The 18,058-nt window shown below is 42.2% G+C and overlaps 1 protein-coding gene across 1 annotated transcript in view; it reads left to right on the top strand.

The window, feature by feature from the left end:
* LOC122791641 (palmitoyltransferase ZDHHC3-like) overlaps positions 1 to 18,058 on the top strand; it is a gene marked incomplete at its 3' end in the record, with an annotated part of 381,752 nt that overhangs the window by 340,996 nt on the left and 22,698 nt on the right.

Consider the following 18,058-nt stretch of genomic DNA (forward strand, 5'->3'; position numbering starts at 1 on the left):
GCTTTAGCTATTGAAATTCTTGCAATCTCAGTCCATAATAAAAAAATAAGAGGAGTAGATGTATATAACCAGTATAACTCCAAAATAATGCTAGTTGCAGATGATATGCTATTAACATTACCTAATTCGAAAGAAACTTTAGAGGAACTATATATACTAACCGAGAAATATTATATGACTTCAGGTCTTCACTTCAATAGATCCAAATCTAAATTTGTATTCTTAAACGAGAAGAACGAAATACAACTTAATGAGAACCATATCACAGGGAAACAAGTATCCCCTTTTAATTTTTTTAGAAATTGTCTTATGTAAAGATCTAAATGGGTTAAGTAACATCATTAATATAATCAAAACCACAATCGAAAAAATGGAATAAATTATTATTGACTTTTGAAGATAGACTACAGTTAATAAAAATGGTATTACTGCCCAAAATGTATGGTATTACTGCCCAAAATTTTGTACGTAGCACATTAGCCATTCAGTTATTCCCTGAGAGGCATACACGTAAAGAGATAAACGCTAGTTTATTAAAGTTTTTCTGGTTTCCTAAAAGAACTAGAGTAGCATTAATACATCATATTAGACCATGGGAAAAAGGAGGACTAAATGTTCTGGATATTGAATCATATACAAAGGCATCAATACTCACAACTGTTATGGAATGGATAAATCCTAACTATTTTGCCAGTTGGAAAGATTTGCACACAGTTATATTAACAAATGATTCTACTTTAAAAGAAAATTTTTCAATAATGAATAAAGTCAGCATACCCTGGTACCTACTAAACACCAATGTGCAATACAATACAACAAAACCAACCAAATCATACTTGATTAATCACTACTTTAACTCATTCAGAAAATTCATTAATTATAAAATGGATTTAAAACTTTGGTTTGATCTTTTAATTCCATTTACCATAACAAAAAATTATTCTCACAAAATATACAGAGAAATAATTATTTTGTGGGAACAGAATTTTTTTTTTGTTGGCAGCAATGCATTAAAGAAGTTAAAGTTCTAGACAAGCAATTGATAATGGCTACTTATGAAATTCCATGTCAGGACTGGCTGGCTTTACTAAGTATATTAATATATTTCCAAGATTTATGTAGAATAATTAATAATTCTTTCTTTAATAATACACCAAAATTTATAAATTGCTTATGTGGTACTATATACAAAGATCATAACATGAGAAATAGTATTTCAAATCTATGTAAGGAATTAATAACTTACAAAACAATACCTGAAACATCCTATTGTCAGTACATATCTAAATGGCATTCATTGCAATTAACTGAAGAAATCGAATCAAATATTTTAGTATCAGTGAAATTTACATCTGGTTCACATTATTGGAAAATCTTTAATTGGAAATATTTACATAGAGCATTTCTAACCCCAGATAAAATTAGTAAAATCAGTCCTAGGAAAGGAATATGTTGATGTTTACAGGAATCGGGTGCTGACTGGAATCATATTATATTAAAATTAAGTCATATTGGAATGGAATTAATGTTTTACAAGCCTTATTCAGTGAATCCTTTAATATATCTAAAGCCTTGATATTGTTAAATGTTAATGAAGGTCCTAATTTGAATAAAATAGATATATATTTATTATGGACAATACTTGCAATTTCCAGGAAATGCATAACTAGGAGATGGAAATCGAACACATCACCAACTATATAAGACTTTTTAGACCTGCTGAAGAGTACAATTTTGATGGAAATCAAAGAACTAAGAATTTATCCTAGGCCAGTGGTAAACAATCCATAGTAAAAAAGTTTTATCCTTAATGGGCACTTTACAAAATAACAACAGACTCTCTCTGATAACTTTATATAGTTACATCTGTATAATAATTGAAAATATTAGTTATTACTGTTGATGTCAGGCTTAACTGTAAATAGTGTATATAGTTATTTAAAATGTTATACAAAATATTAGGAAAGTTTCTATATTGTATTATTATTTGAAAATAAAAAACAATACGAGTAAGAAGTTCAAGCCCTGATGGCCACCCTCCTTACCTCATCTTCCATAAAGACAGGGTCTCCCTCAGGACTTAACCCTTCCTTCATGCCTAAGGTGGTTAATAAGCTATCCTTGAATCAGACCATTAACCTTCATGTCTTCTTTCCTCAACCTCAAAATTCCTCTGAAATAACTCTACATTCCTTAGATGTCCACAGACAACTTGGGTATTACCTGGACAAAACCAAACCCATTAGAATGTCAGATCACCTGTTTGTCTGCTTTCACCCAAGGGCCTTGGGGAAGACTGTCTCAAAGCACACTATAATCTTCATGAATTTCAAAGGCCATCTCTGCATGTTACTCCCTCATGGGAAAGTTCTAACTGAAAATGTGAGAGCTCATCCCACCAGGGCAGCTGCCTCTTCAGTGGCCTTCTGCAGGGGGATAGACTACACTTCCATCCTAGAAGCGGCTACCTGGTCATCAGTCCCTAAACTAGATTTGGTTTCTCGAGCCAGAACTGGATTTGCTAGATCTGTCCTGTATGGTCTCGTAGACAAGGCACCCTATCCTTCCTCCCAGGCTTAATCTCTCTCTCGAGGCACCTTCTAGCCTGGTCTCACCTGCGAGTCTGAAAAGCTTCCTCCTTTTCACTTCCTTGCTTACCCGGGGTACTACTGAATGCGGCAATCCATTCTGAAGTGGGTACATGCAGATGTCACTTTTATAGCCAGCTTCGGTTTATGGCTGTGACAATCAAACATCGCATGTACCCCTGCTCCTAAGACTTTGGTATACTGGTCAGATGTCTGGTGCTGCGGGCAGCAACCTCCCTACAGATATGAATACTGCAACATGGAAGAGAATGACATCTAAGGTTATGGTAAGTTCTTACACAACTATTCTTTACCACAGGCTTCCCCTCACACTGGATTTACTTGGAAGACGAGGGTTGTTTGATGCACACCAGCTTGAAGTCTGTTGAGCTGTTTGAGGGCTAATAGAATTTTGATACCTTCTAGACATTTTTTTCTTGAGGGCATACAGCAGGTGTGACATTCCCTGTCTGGGGCCAGTATTGAAGGAGCCTAAATCTTCACCACTGACACTGGAGAGGGATGTTCACTTGAAACAAAAATAGATACAGTATTTCCAGATGGAGCTCTCTGCATCATGCACAGTTTCCCTTAAGAGCACACAAGGAACACACCCAGTCCAGGGTCTGAGTTTCTCTCTCTCTCTTTTTCCAGGTCCCCAATAAGACTCCCCACTGGCACAGCTGTAGAGTTGAGTCCTCATCCGAATATTCAAGCCAAGTCCTCTACCCCTTTCCTGTGAAACCAGTGCTGTGTGCCTCTACTCACTCACCACACACACACACACACACACACACACACACCTGGGAAAGGCTAGCACAGATTTACTAGCTATGCCCCCTTCTGCCCAGACTATAAGATAGTTACACTGCCACCAGACACTCCAAAGCCAGCTACTCTAAGGCTCTTACAAGGGTACCCAATTATACTGAGTGAAATTAATGTTAATGGAAATGATAGTGATTGACCAATGCAGTAAGGCTTTCAGAAGTGGCCACAAAGTCACAGAATAGATGCAAATACTCTTTAAGTTTAAAATGTTTTCTAAAGGACCAACCACAATGAAAAGTTTAAATATATTTAATACTAAATAATAAAAACATGAAAATACAGAATATCAATTTACAATAAAGACCAGAGTTTCAGTCACAGCAAATTTTAAAATAACAGAGGCGAATAGAGCACACAGATACAAAAACATATTTAACTAATCTCACTATATTTTCCTGACTGATCTAAAGAATTACTGTTCCCTAGTCACTTACTTAGAGCAAGCCAAGATGAAGCAGGGCAGGGATCCTTCTTTGTCAGGTTCTAAAAACAGGCTGCTCTGAGACTTCTGGCTCATGTAGTATTAAAACCTCATTTTTGTCTTGATTATAGAATGATCTCTCATACATCTGGTCATCTGACTTAGGGGGGATACTATCCCCCCCCCCATTACTAGAAGCTGCCAGGATTTAGCATGTGTGTATCACTAATACACTCACATAGGTATTTGCTAAGATCTCTTCCAGTTTCTTGAAATCATAAACCATTTCAACACTTCCACTCTTCCAGGGTAGCAATTAGTTCCTTGCTAGAGACAATATAGCTGGTTCCCTAGTCCTAGTATTCCCAAACATTTTGTCTCTGGCTGCAGTCAGAACTGTAATATACAATCTTTGTGGCCTAAATTAAGTAATTTAATTTCAAACTATTTTTTCAAAGTGAGCTGGAGCTGAGCTTAACCACTTCTCCAAGTATCCACTGTTATAGTATTAATTTCAACAGTTATAATATAGTCTGACATACAGATGTAAATACATTGCTGTCCAGTAGGGACACACTGTTGGTACATTTTAACACAAGCAGCTATACAAATGCATTCTTTCAACACAAGAATCTGTACCAGTCAGTTTGATATACAAATGACATATAATTCTTTACAAAACTCCATATGTTACACATCACTGCCCGCCTTCTCCCGGCATAGCTAGCAGTACCTCACGTAGTCACAGCAGGTACTGAAGGAAGCTAAAAAATGCTACTAGGAAATGGTGTGCAAGTTGGAAAGATTTTCTACTTTGTGCCACTCCAAGAATCAGGACCCTTTTAAGGCCCTGTTGTCTTGGGTTCTTGTTGTTTTACTCCTCAATCAAGGTTCATTTGTCGACCATTTCTGCTAGTCTGCCCTTGCATTCCCCTTCTACCTGGCATCAAGTTGAGTGCGTTTTGAAAGGGATTTTGCATATCTCTCAACTTAAAATTCAGATCCCAAGGAGTTTTTCTGTGCTTAAAAAGCAAGCTCTTCAATCTGAACCAGCTTACAAGGCCAGTTTAAGGCTCTTCATATGCAAGAGGGTTTTTGTCATTGCTGTGACTTTTGCAGGATTGAAATCTGACTCGGAAGCTTTTATGGTGAACCAACACTACCTAATTTTTTCACAAGGATGCATTTTCTTTGAGACCAAATCTTTTATGCTTAAAATGGTTTCAGAGTTTATTTTGAGATAGTCTATTAGTTTTCCTTTATTCTTTCTTGAACAAAAAAATGAGGTGAGAGAATCATTCATATTGTGGCTGTCCTGTGGTAACTTGGATACTACTTGCAACTAAATCATTCAGGAAACCTAGTCAAGTAAGGGGTAGGATTAGTGTTGGGATAAAAGGCAGCGTTAGGGTTAGCACCCATCACTAAAGTGGGTAGGTAGAGCTTCCCTGCCCACCTTAGTAATGGGAGTTAACGCTAACATTGTGTCCCTTAGTATGACAGCATGTTGATTGCCAGATATACTTTAGGCATAACTTGATTGCTATCACACCAACACTTCTGAATGTCTCTTTCACTGTTTTTAGTTTCTCCTCTCAGACTTCATTGTGTAATACTTAGGACTGGCCAGGACTTGCCTGTGTTAGGACAGCCAGATTGTTGATGGTTGGTTACGGGAAGATTTTAGATCATTTAAGCATAGTTAGCCTTACTGAGGATGTAAGGAATGTTGGTGGCTTTTAGTGACCAGGAGGGATGGACTGGGTAAGGAAAGAGCCACCCTTTTATTAGCCAAGATGGTGCTCAGAGATCCAGCCAGCCTCACCAAGTATATGGGGAGGAGGAATGAAGTTCATGTTAATATAGAGAAGTCGTCCAGGTTAGAACTGATTGCTCCAGTGTTAGTATGTGGCATATTAGTCTGGTCACTTCTGGAAAACTGCAAAGCTTGCAGGCCTGTGTTGAAAATGTTTTAATATCCAGTCTGAACTACTCAGATGACAAACTTCTATAACTTCTCATAAAAGACATCTGCAGAATGAAGGATGGATTCCTGAAGTAGTGATGGAGGTGGTTAATGGCAAATAGGTGCCTGAAGTAAAGATAAAGGGCTAAGATATCTCTTGGCTTTTAATGTCAAGATCTAGCCATTATCCTTTATTTTGATCGTATTCACAAATCTACCATGTAGTCTGGCATAATCTAACTGATTGGCTTAACAGAGTCATGGCTAAAGCCACTTCTCTCTCTATCCAAGTGAAATTAATTTACTGGGAATGGTAGAAAGATGTTTGTGGTGTTCTTGTTATATTGTCGCAAAGGTAGCCAAAAGGCAGTGCTCTTTCTGAAAAAGTTCTTTCATGGTTGTTTAGATGTTCATCGTGTTTCACTGTTGCAGTCTTAACCAATGAGTTATCCAGTTCCCGGTAGCCCTCGATCGGCCAGAAAAACAAAGGTAAGTGCTGTCGTCGGTTGTAAAGGACATCAGGACGTCTGATACAAAAGGAGGTAGCCGACGTCACTTCCTCAGTCTTCCTTGCTGCGGAGCCCGAAGCATAAGCATTTCTTGCACGAGTGCCAGTCGGCAGTTTACCTTTTTTGGTTTCCAACTACAAGTTGAAGTCAACTACAGCCAAGTACCCCATTGGGGATCCTCTTTTCTTCCCTTAACAAATGGCAGAAAAGGTTAATAATTGTCTTACCTGTGGAAAGCAGATTCCCCATAGAGATTTTCATTCCTATTGTATTATTTGTTTAGGCCTTGACCACAACGTTCCTAATTGTGATCTCTGTGCTTCCTTTAATCCACGTACTATTCGTTGTTGGGCTAAGCTTTTAGCTAGACATTTTGAAGTTTGGCCTAAGTTTGTCGGTATGGCGTCTGCTAGTCTTCAGTCTTCGGATATCCCCAAGAAGCATAAGGATAAGGACCACGACAGGCTTCAGAGGGTCAAGTCCTCGGATGATAAGTTGGTTGTCAGTCATGCGGTAGCCAGTGAGGCACCTTTACAGCCCCTGCAGCCCGCGGATTTTCAACTGCAGTCCTCGGCTGAGACCATTTCAGAGTCCCCCTGGCCTTCGGCTTCCATTTTGCCTTCTGACCTTTCGCCTGTCGCCTCTTCAGCTGGATCCGGAGCCGCTAAGCTAACTCCGGTGTCAGAGGCCTCTGTTCTTCGTTCAGACAACAAGCTCATACTGACGACCGCTGCTGCGACTTCGGTGGTTGCCAGGCCTCCAGAATCCTTCAGAATTGCAGGTAAATCTTCCAGTCGTAAGCCTGTGAAAAAGCAGGCTCCAGTTTCTTTTCGTTCCCCTCAATTCCAAATGGTTAAAATGGCTAATGACCTTTTGACTCTTGTTAGGGGTTCACAGCCTTCTCCTCCTAAAAGAGGTAGGGATGTTTCTCCTGAGGCTTTGTCTTTTTTTGGTTCTGATTCTTCTAGCATTTCTGCTGATGAAGAGGAAGTTTCTCAGGTTTTTTCTCCTTTTGAGGATTCAGATGCAGAGGAGTCCATCCCTTCTGCTTCTCCTCCAGAGGATTTCTCTTAAGGTGATACTTTGAATACTCTCAGGGAGCATTTTAAATGGGAAAGTCAGGATTATCCCCAATCTAAGAAAAGGATTAGGGAGTTTTTGGATTTGCCACAGCAGGAGGGTGGCCTAATGGTTAAGGTGTTTGCCTTACAAACACAAGGTGTAGGGTTTGAGTCTCACAAGGGATAATTGGATAAGCTTAAAATGGCTCGCAAGGGCAGTTAGCTTAGTACTAATCTATGAACCTATAAGCCTCTGGCTATTCCCCCAGTGTTGGAAGTGGTTGGTAATGTTTTTCTGGAAAATTCCTTGACTCCAAATTCAGTTCCTCCTGCTCCCAGGAAACCTGATAGGTACTATAGAGTCCCTAATTCTCATTTGTTTCTTTTCAGGAATCTGTTGGCTGATCCAGAGGCTATTTATGAAGGCCCTAAAGGAGTTAAGGCCACTGTTACCAAAAATCCTGTTCCTTCTGATAGGGAATCTAGGAACCTAGATAGGTGGGGTAAAAAAAGTTTATACCTCAGCCACTCTTGCTATTAGGTCTACTAATTGGCTGAAGTACCAGCAGCACACCTTGGAGGCTGTTAAGTCTAGGATAGCAAGCGTGCCTCTTTTGGCAGAAAGTAAGGATAAGCATGATTTGCTGAATTCTGCCAGTCTTGTCAATAAACATTCATTACATTGTGGTTTTGACATTCTAGAAGCCTCCTGTAGAGCTACAGCTACTGGATCTGTTATTAGAAGGCACGCTTGGCTCAGGGAACAGCCCCTTCTAGAACATGTCAAGGCTAAACGTTTAGATGTACCTTTGCATAAGGAAGTGCTCAAGAAGATGGAGGATAAGGCCAAGTCTATGCAAACTGTTAGACTTTCTGCAAGTTCAACATCCTCGCTTTAGCAGGAATTACTCTTCTAAGGGTTGGATGTTTCCTGATACCAGCAGACAGAACTGTTCTAGGACTAGGTTACAAATCTTCTAGGGGGCAGGTGGCTACCCCTCAAAGGTCTAAGCATTGGCAGGCTTCCACTTCCAAGGCGGGAAGTTTTAAGCCTGCATCTCAGTCCAAACATTCTCAATGACTCTATCCAACTTCTGCCTGTTCTTACCTGCCTGGAGAGTTCTTTAGGGGGAAGGTTGGCCTTTTTTGCAAATGTCTGGGCCGCCATCACAGATGACAAATGGGTACTTAGAACTGTATCCCTAGGATAAAAGTTTCATTTCCACACCTTTCCAGTACCCAAAGGATTTCCGGACACTCCTCCAAACCAAAGGGCAGAAGTAGAAAAACAAATTTTGTCACTGTTACATCTGGGAGCAATAGAATCAGTTCCTGCTTAGCAGGTAGGCCAGGATTTCTATTCCAGACTTTTCATAGTTCCAAAAAAAGAAGGCACCTGGCATCCTATCCTAGATCTATCCATTCTGAACTCTTTCTTGGTAATTCCAAAGTTCAAAATGCTCACTCTGCATCAGTTGCTGCTAATATTAGAAAAAGGATTCCTGGCTGGTAACTTTGGATCTCAAAGAAGCTTATCTGCACATCCCTGTCAGGGAAAGTTGCAGGCAATACCTTCGTTTCAGGGTGGGAAAGCAACATTATCAATTCTCTGCTCTGCCCTTTGCCTTATCTACTGCTCCCAGAGTTTTCACAAAGTGCCTGGCTCCAGTCATTGCTTTTTGCAGGCAGAAATAATTTCAGATTTATCCATACTTGGATGACTGTCTTATTCAAGCAATTTCTCAGGATCAGCTGTTAAAGGATCTAGAATTTGTAAAGACTCTTCTCTCTTCCCTGGGTTACACTCTCACCGAGGAAAAATCAAATATGGTGCCATCCAAGGAGATAACATTCCTGGGAGTGAGTCTGAACACAGCCACCCAGATGATATATCTCACCCAGGAGAAGCAGGCAACTCTTTCAGTTTACTTCAAGGACTTGGCAAGCCTGTCCCAGCTCCCTGCATGGAAATATCTGCAAGCTCTGGGATAATCTTGCATTCTCATGATTCCATATGCAAGATTGCATATGAGGAAATTGCAGTGGTACCTCAAGAACATTTGGTGTCAACAACCCAGGACTTGGATATGATCATTCCTTTGCTTCCATGTCTGCAGACAGATTTTCTATGATGGGCGACAGTCTGTCTGCAAAACAAAGGCATGCCTTTTTGCGTATCCCCTGCCACTCAAGTTCTTACCACAGACACATCAGACTACGCCTGGTGAGCTCACCTGGATGGCAGATGCATACAGGGACGTTGGAACGCCCAGCAGAAGTACCTGCACATAAATCTAAAGGCATTGATAGCAGTTCAGCAGGCCTTAAGCTTTCAAGCATCTTCTTTCTCCAGGAACCCTGCTCATTAGAACAGACACCACCACAGTCATGTGGTAAATCAGCAAGCAGGGAGGGACTCATTCTTATCCCCTGTGCAGGCACAGCATGAATCTTTGGTCCATAGCAGCATCCCTGGGCCTGCATCTCCTAGCTCAGTTCCTTCCAGGAAGGCTCAATGTTTTGGCAGACCAGTTGAGCAGACAGACCCTGGATCTTCACGAGTGGCAGTTGAACAGAGCAGTCTTTTGCAGCTTCATTCAGTGTTGGGGCACACCTCAGATGGATCTTTTCTACTCCCCAGACCACCATCTTCTACCTCATTTTTGCACCAGACAGCATCACAGCAGAGCTTGGAGAGTGGATGCTCAGTCCTTCCCTTGGACGCTGCTGTCAGTTTATGCCTTCCCTCTTCTTCCCAGAGTATTCTTGAAGATCAGGGACAAATGACCAAGGGCTAGTCTCATAGCTCCGGACTGGCCCAGACAGCACTGGTATCAACTGCTTTGCAGTCTCTCCCAATTTCCTCCGTGGCATCTTCCTCTGAAGCCAGATCTTTTGGTTCAGGAAGGAGGAAACATTCTACTTCCTCATCTTCAGTCTCTCCATTTGGCAGCATGGCTCATTGTATGACTCCATCCTTTTCTTCTTCCCTTTCCCAGCAGGTGGCTGACGTGCTGAGGGAGGTAAGGAGGCCTAGCACTAGGAAGTCCTACACTGGAAAATGGGAAAGATTCTCTCATTGGATGCAGGCTAGAGGGGAATCTTCTTCTCAGCCTACCCTTCCTTTGATCCTGGAATACCTGGCTGATTTGTTTCAGGGTGGTCTTTCTTTTTCCTTTGTCAAGATTCCATGCTTCAGCCATTTCTGCTCATTGTTCTTTTGAGCAACCCATTTTCTCTCATCCCCTGATGAAAATGTTTCTCAGAGGTGCTTGCAACTTAAAACCTTTCAGAAGGGCACCTACTCCAGCCTGGGATCTTAATTGTATTCTGGAGAAACTCACTCTTCCTCCTTTTGATCCAGCTGCCACTACAGATTTAAAGTTTCTCTCCTGGAAGACTGCCTTCCTCTTGGCTATAATTTCAGCAAAGAGGGTTTCGGAGCTGCAAGCTTTGATGGCTGTGGAGCCTTTTCTTATTTTCCATGCAGATAGGGTCTGTCCGAGAACCAACCCCTCCTTTATGCCTAAGGTGGTTTCTAGCCTGACTCTTAATCAGTCCATACACTTTCCTACCTTCTTTCCTAATCCTCGGAATAGAGGTGAAAGAATCATACATTGTCAATGTGCACAGACAGCTTAGGTTTTACCTGGACAGGGCTAAAGACCTTCGGAAATCAGCACAGTTATTGGTCAGTTTTGCCCCTGGAGTCCAGGGCAAGGCTATTTTTAAGCAAACCATTTCTAAATGGATTGCACATTGTATTACTTTTTGTTATTTTTTTCATGGCAAGGTTAAGGTTCCTCCTCAAGGGGTTAGGACCCACTCAACTAGAGCAGCTTCCACTTCTGCAGCTTTTTTAAGGGGTGTCCCTACTAAAAACATTTTGGAGGCTGCCACATACATGGCCTTCTGTTCACACTTTCACAAAGCATTATAATTTGCCTTTGTTTTCTAGAGCCAGGGCAGGGTTTGCCACTGCTGGTCTGCAGGGCATTATCTCCAATCCTTGATTCTGTTGGTTCCTCCTCCCTTTTCTCTGGGTTTTGGTAATCAACCCATTGGTTAGGACTGCAACAGTGAAACACGATGAACATAGTACAGTTGTGTACACTTACATAAATGTAGATGTTCGAGTGTATTCCCTGTTGCAGTCCTGGTTTCTTTCCCTCCTTCCCCCTTTTTGGTCCTCTCCTATTCTCTTTTCCTGAGGTACAGGCTAAATTTGGTATTATTTGCCAAAGTTGCTTTTGGCTTAAGCCTTGTTTTCTGGGAGATTCTGACTATTATGGCAAGAAAGACTGAGGAAGTGACGTCGGCTGCCTCCTTTTGTATCGGACGTCCTGACCTCCTTTACACCCGACGACAGCCGATGTCATATTTACTTACCTTTGGTATTCTGGCCGATCGAGGGCTACCAGGAGCCGGATAATCCATTGGTTAGGACTGTAACATTGAATATACTCGAACATCTAAATTTATGGTAAGTGTACACAACTGTACTTTATCCTCATTCTGTTTCTGTGTAATGTGTTTACAGAATGTTAGGCAGGGAAATTTACAGACCTGGTGTTGTGTCAGACTATAAAAACTTTCAGGTCTGAGACTACGTGTGAGGTACATGAGGTTTGTCACACAGCATCCATTCTTTCTATCAGAGTCAAGGAAACTAGGTAAATGCTAAGCTTTGCAATTTTTTTCCCCTCAGTAGCAGTAACTTCCAGTAATTGAAAAAGCTGAATTACTCCTTTATGCAGTGATTGGAAATCTGAAATGCTGAACGACTCTTACATTGAGCCACTGCTGAATTACCGCACAAAAAGAAAGTTAAAAAGAGGTATTAACTGGAAATTGTCCACTTTTATTAAGCATCTCTTGGGTTGTTTGTAATAACTTGTTGCAGTTAAACTCTTTTTTTTCTAGAGGCTCCTTTAGCTGTTTAAAACTTTCATTTAAAGGCTCACTGCTGCTTTTCAGCTGTGAGAAACATTTCTGCAGTTTGTTTCCCACTCTCCCTCCCTGTTGGTGTAGTGTTTTTATAGTTGGTGGCTTTGCGGTTGCCCGCCCCTAGTGTAAATTTGATCTGGGACCCTCCTCCCAGTCTAGTGTCATTACCTCATTCTACCCAGTACAGGGAGAACATTTGAGAAGGCCAATCAGCTTAGTTTCTGCTACTCCTTTCTCTCTTTCCACTTAATTTTTTTTTATCTGCTTTTACTGTATTTGTGTTTCTTCCTACTTTATTTTGCTTTTGTGTCATCTTAAAAGTACTCAATTGTATTCCTTACTGCTTGGTGTAACTCATTCTAAGCCTTTTAGTTTAAGCACCTGGGCTTCAGACCAGTTGTTTTACATTAAGGAGGTTTGTGGCCTGCACTGTGGTGGCAGGACAGGTAGCTTACATCCTTCTAAGTTGGGAACTGCTGATTGAGGGCTCAGTGTGTGTTATTCTAAAAGTGCATTAGTTCTGCTTTAAGCACTTGGGCTTCAGGCCAGTTATTTTACATTAACAAGGTTCGTGGTCTGCACTCTTGTGGGAGGAGAGGCTGGACTCTGCCCTTCTGAGCTGGGAGTTTCTGGTTAAAGGCTTATAGTGCCTGCATATTTGAACTGTTTCTTACTGAAATTGGTACACCTTGTTTGCTGTAGCATAGGCTAGATCCAGGCCTGCTGAATCTAGCTTTGTTTGTATGCTTGTTATTTCTCTGAAACGCTAATTTCACCTAAAACGCGGCCTTTCAGCGCTTCTGTGGATCCCTAGTGATATCTGCATTGCTTACTGTACTTATTTCTTTGTTTCACTTGAAAGAAAGTTACTGTTTGTCATTTTTGCATTTAAGTTACCTGTAGCACATTGCATTTAAGTTACCTGGCACTTGCTCACTAAGTCACTACACCCTCACAAACTCCCCTTGAGTACCTTGTTCCCCATTGGCCCTTTTTTCAATTATAAAGGAATTCCTAATACTATTCTAGCATGTCCAAAGGTCAGTTGTCAATCTCCTCTCCGGTCCATCTGGTGAATCTGGGAATCTTGAGGCAATGTTACAACTGCCTCATGTACACAGACAACCCTCTCCTCCTCCCAACAAATTCCAACACATGTGAGAGATGCAACCATATAGCCAAACTGGAGGCTAAGCTCTCTCAACTCAGTACTGGCATAACCAGTCAGGAGGAGAAGGAAACCACACGCACTACAATTCCAGTCTCACATAGACCTACCACGACAGCAAACCAAACACATAAACACACAAAAACATACTCAGAGGCTCTAAATAAAAATCTGCCTAAGCAGCAGAGACCTCCAAAGCAGACACCCAATCAACCGCTACCCCAAAACAAAACACGTGTAACACATAGCTCACAAAGCCAGTGTGCCGAACAGTCACAGTCCTTAAGGCTAAACAACACACCTGATACACTTGTAATAGGTGACTCTATCATCAGGCACACTGATGTCCTGCTCACCAGGCTGAACAAGGAGAAGGTCACGGTGAGCTGCCTGTCCGGCGCTAGGATCCTCCACATAACACAAGCACTCAGGTCACTCCAAGGCAAGTACAATATGACTCAGTCATTGTCCATGCTGGTGTGAATGACCTGAGACGTACCTCCCTGGACTACATGAAGAGAGACATAGAGGAGCTCTCTGAGCATGTAGCCCAGGCCGGTATGACCCTGACCTTGAGTAGCATCTTACCCTCACCAAGAATGATGCCACAATATGAAGACAAGATGATCAATTTCAACAATTGGCTTAAGTATTGGTGTCATTCAAAGGGGATCCAATGCCTGTCAGCCTGGGATGACATGCTCGACAAGCCACGATGCTTCGCTAGGGACGGCTTGCACTTGTCACCCCTGGGCTTTCGGATATTGGCAGAGGCTCTTGCTACCCCCATAGTGCCTTTTTTAGGCAAGTCTCAAAAGACAAACCCACCTCCATAGGTATCACAAGGGATAAGAAACTAAGAGTAATGCTACTCAATGCCAGAAGTCTAAACCTCAAGATGCATGCACTCGAAACTCTCCTTAGCATGGAGAACATCGATATCTGTGCAGTAACAGAAACCTGGTTCAAGGCTCCCGAGAGCACCCCAGCACTACCAGGTTATACCTCATACCATGCTTTACGGCCCCAAAACTTGGACCGAACCACAAAAGGAGGGGGAGTATCAGTATTTATCAAAGATACCCACACCTCCAGGTTGGTGGCACAGCACGAAGCATCAGAGACTATCCATGTGCAACTAACAGTGGGTAAAACTGCCTTCCAGTTTATAGCCTGCTACAGACCACCCTCCCAAACCCAGGAACCCCACTCGGCCTTCCTGAGAACACTGGAAAATATGAAGGTCTCTCCAAACACCATTATATTGGGCGACTTCAACTACCCAAACATAGACTGGGAGCATTACTCTAGCTCCAACACCCTAGCCCAAAGGTTCCTAGAATTTATAAACTCAAATGCTATGGAACAACTTGTTACCACTCCCACAAGAGGAGAAAACATACTGGATCTGATCATCACCAACATGGGGACTCTATGCTCCAGACCAGAAGTGTATCCCTCACTGGTAAGATCAGACCATAAACTATTCTCACTGGATATTCACATCCCGACCCCACCCCCTGCCCAGAAAACCACAGTGAAAAACTTCTCGAAAGCAAATTTCACACTCAACACCGAGGTGGAATCCTTCAAAGCCCCCGGGCCTGTGGAAAATACGGCCCAGACTGCAGAATCCTTTATAAACACATTCTATGAACACCTTCAGGAATGCATGGATCTTGCAATCCCAAATAAAACCAAGACCCAATCCTCCAAAGGCAGACATCCTGTCTGGTGGACCCCAGCCATAAATAAACTATACAATAGAAGGAGGAAGCTACTGCGTGATAGAGCAAAATCCCAAAAAGGGAAGGCATCTCTGATCAGTATTAGCAAAAAACTACGGGCACTCATAAAATCGTCTAAGGCCAGCTTCGAGAGAAAAATTGCACAGGACACTAAGGGTAATCACAGGGCTTTCTTTAGTTATGTTAGGAACCTGGGTGGGAATTCCCAGATATGCTCAGAATTAGTCCAAAATGACAAAAAATACACCGAACCCACAGACATTGCCAACATCCTAGCTGACAGGTTCAGCGCAAACTTCTCCCACCCCTCCCCACCAAAAGGGCAAATATCTATCCCAGCAGAGTGCTGCCCCCCCTGACATCTCAGATGCTCAGGTAAGAGTCGCCCTCTCCAAAGCAAAAAAACACAGCATCAATGGGACCAGATGGTGTCCCGGGCTGGGTCCTACATGAACTCCAAGAAGAGCTAAACCCAAACATAAAACTACTGTTCAATCTCAGCCTTACTACAGGATGTGTACCCAAAGAGTGGCGTACAGCAACAGTGGTCCCTCTCCACAAAGGTGGTGCCTCAATGGATCCTGGAAACTTATCGCCCCATAAGCCTGACTAGCTTAGTCTGCAAAGCTATGGAAAGGATCATCATGGACCTCATAAATAAAGATATTTGGGACCTACAGACACTGGATCCTACCCAATTCGGCTTTGTTAAGGGCAGATCCTGCCTCTTAAACCTGGTCGATTCTTTAAAACAGTCACCAAAGGCCATTGACGAGGGGAAGGTGATCCACACAGCCTACCTGGACATCGCAAAAGCCTTCGATACAATATCCCACTCGGGCATTATAGATAAGCTCACCAGCTTAAATATAAACCCCTATGTCACTAGATGGGTTGCAAACTGGCTCAAGGACAGAACCCACATGGTTAGAATTGCTGGAGCCATGTCAGACTCCAAACCAGTTACAAGTGGCGTCCCACAAGGCTCAGTCCTGGGACTTCTCTTGTTCGGTATATATTTCTCGGAGGTACAGGCCAACATGGAAGGACTGTGGCTGACCAAGTTCGCAGATGACTGCAAACTGGGCACCATAATCGACTCTTCAGCCGACACAAGCATCCTCCAAAAGGGCCTCATAGAAACAGACAACTGGTGCCAGAGCCATGGCCTCAAGCTAAACGTCAAAAAGTGTATAGTCATCCCCTTTGGCAAAAACAAAGTGCTCACAAATTACCACATAGGTGGTAATCCATTAAGTACAGAAAAAGTAATTAGGGACCTGGGGACCCAAGTTGATAGCAATCTCTCATTTGACAACCACGTGGCCAAAGTGGTTAGAAGAACATTTTTTATATAGCCCACCTAATCATGAAGGGATTCACATCTAGATCAGCGGAGGTCATCGTGCCTCTTTACTCATCCCTCATCAGGCCCATAATTGAGTACAATGCCCCTTTTGGGATGTACCTTACCAGACACCTGCAGCAACTGGAAAGACCCCAAAAGTACCTCACCAAGAGGATCAAAGGGCTCAAACAGACGCCATATGCTGCCCGGTTAAAGAAATTCCAGCTCTACTCAGTGGCATACCACCTGCTCAGAGGCAATCTGTGCCTGACATATAAAGCCATGTCCAACCCGGAATTAATGGACATGCTGCACCTCAGAAAATCCAAATCCCATTGAGCTACGCACTCGAGAGACTTGAACCTCAGCACTGAAATAAATAGGACATGCTGGAGGGACAGATTCATAACCCAGAGGCTCCATTCACTCTGGAATAAAATCCCAGTCCAGGTTAGGCAGAGTCCCTCATTGACTCTCTTCAAGAGGAAACTTGATGAGTGAATGGGAGATCGTAGGTTTACCCCGGGTATCACTTCTGTGTCACTGTTAGACAGAGGCACAGTATACTAACCTCGAAAAAGGGCATAGCAAAATTAATTTAAAATGGGTGGCGAAAGCCAAACACACTCTGGCTAGGCTTATAAATGCCCTAGGGCAGATAGCCTAGTATGAACCTATGAATCATTGAGGCTTGGCAATCATTTGTAAATTGTATTACTTTGCTCCATTCACCTTCTAATTTTATATAAGTGTCGTACTTTACATAATGTTCTGTAGTTTTTGATGAGCAATGTAGTGCTGGATTTTCTTCCTAGCTCTTTCTGTCTCAAAGCACTTGTTGACTGTATGCCTCCCCTCTGACAGCCAACTGGCCCATTAATTTTCCTGCCCTTGGCTGTTAGTTGATGGGGAGGTTAAGAGGTTGTCACCTAAGAAGGTCTTGGATTTTGCTCTGTAACATTCTGCCATAACAGTTTTGATGTTTGTTTGTAATTCTGAAACAGGATCTGCACTAAATCTCAGCTTATATCTGCATGTTGTTTGGCATTTAAGATCACATTCCTGGCCTCTTATGAGTCCTGCCAGACTGCTGAGGTGATGGCAGCTACTCACTTCTGTCCTCCCTTGCTGATTTTTCTGGTGCCCAAGACATTAGTAGATACTGGATCCTCTGCTGTTGTCAAATATTTATTCATGTGCTCCACGGATCTGGCCGTGCATTGCTAGCATTTTGGATTGTTTGCTTATGGTATTGTTACTGTTGAAGTTTCCTGAGTGGTAGTTAGGCTCTCTGTGTTGTGCTTTGTCTTGTACTGATTCCCTCATTTGTATAATATAATATACAAACCAAGAATTTTATATGTTTATATAAAAAAATCTGAAAAGTGACTTTCTTTCGAGATGTTTTTTGTAATCTAGCAATATGCAATATTATTGGTCCCGATTTAATTTATTATTGTAAAGGTGCATC

This window comes from Protopterus annectens, chromosome 17.part0 (genome assembly GCF_019279795.1).
Source record: "Protopterus annectens isolate FY-2018-M chromosome 17.part0, PAN1.0, whole genome shotgun sequence".
NCBI classification, from domain to species: Eukaryota; Metazoa; Chordata; order Ceratodontiformes; family Protopteridae; genus Protopterus; species Protopterus annectens.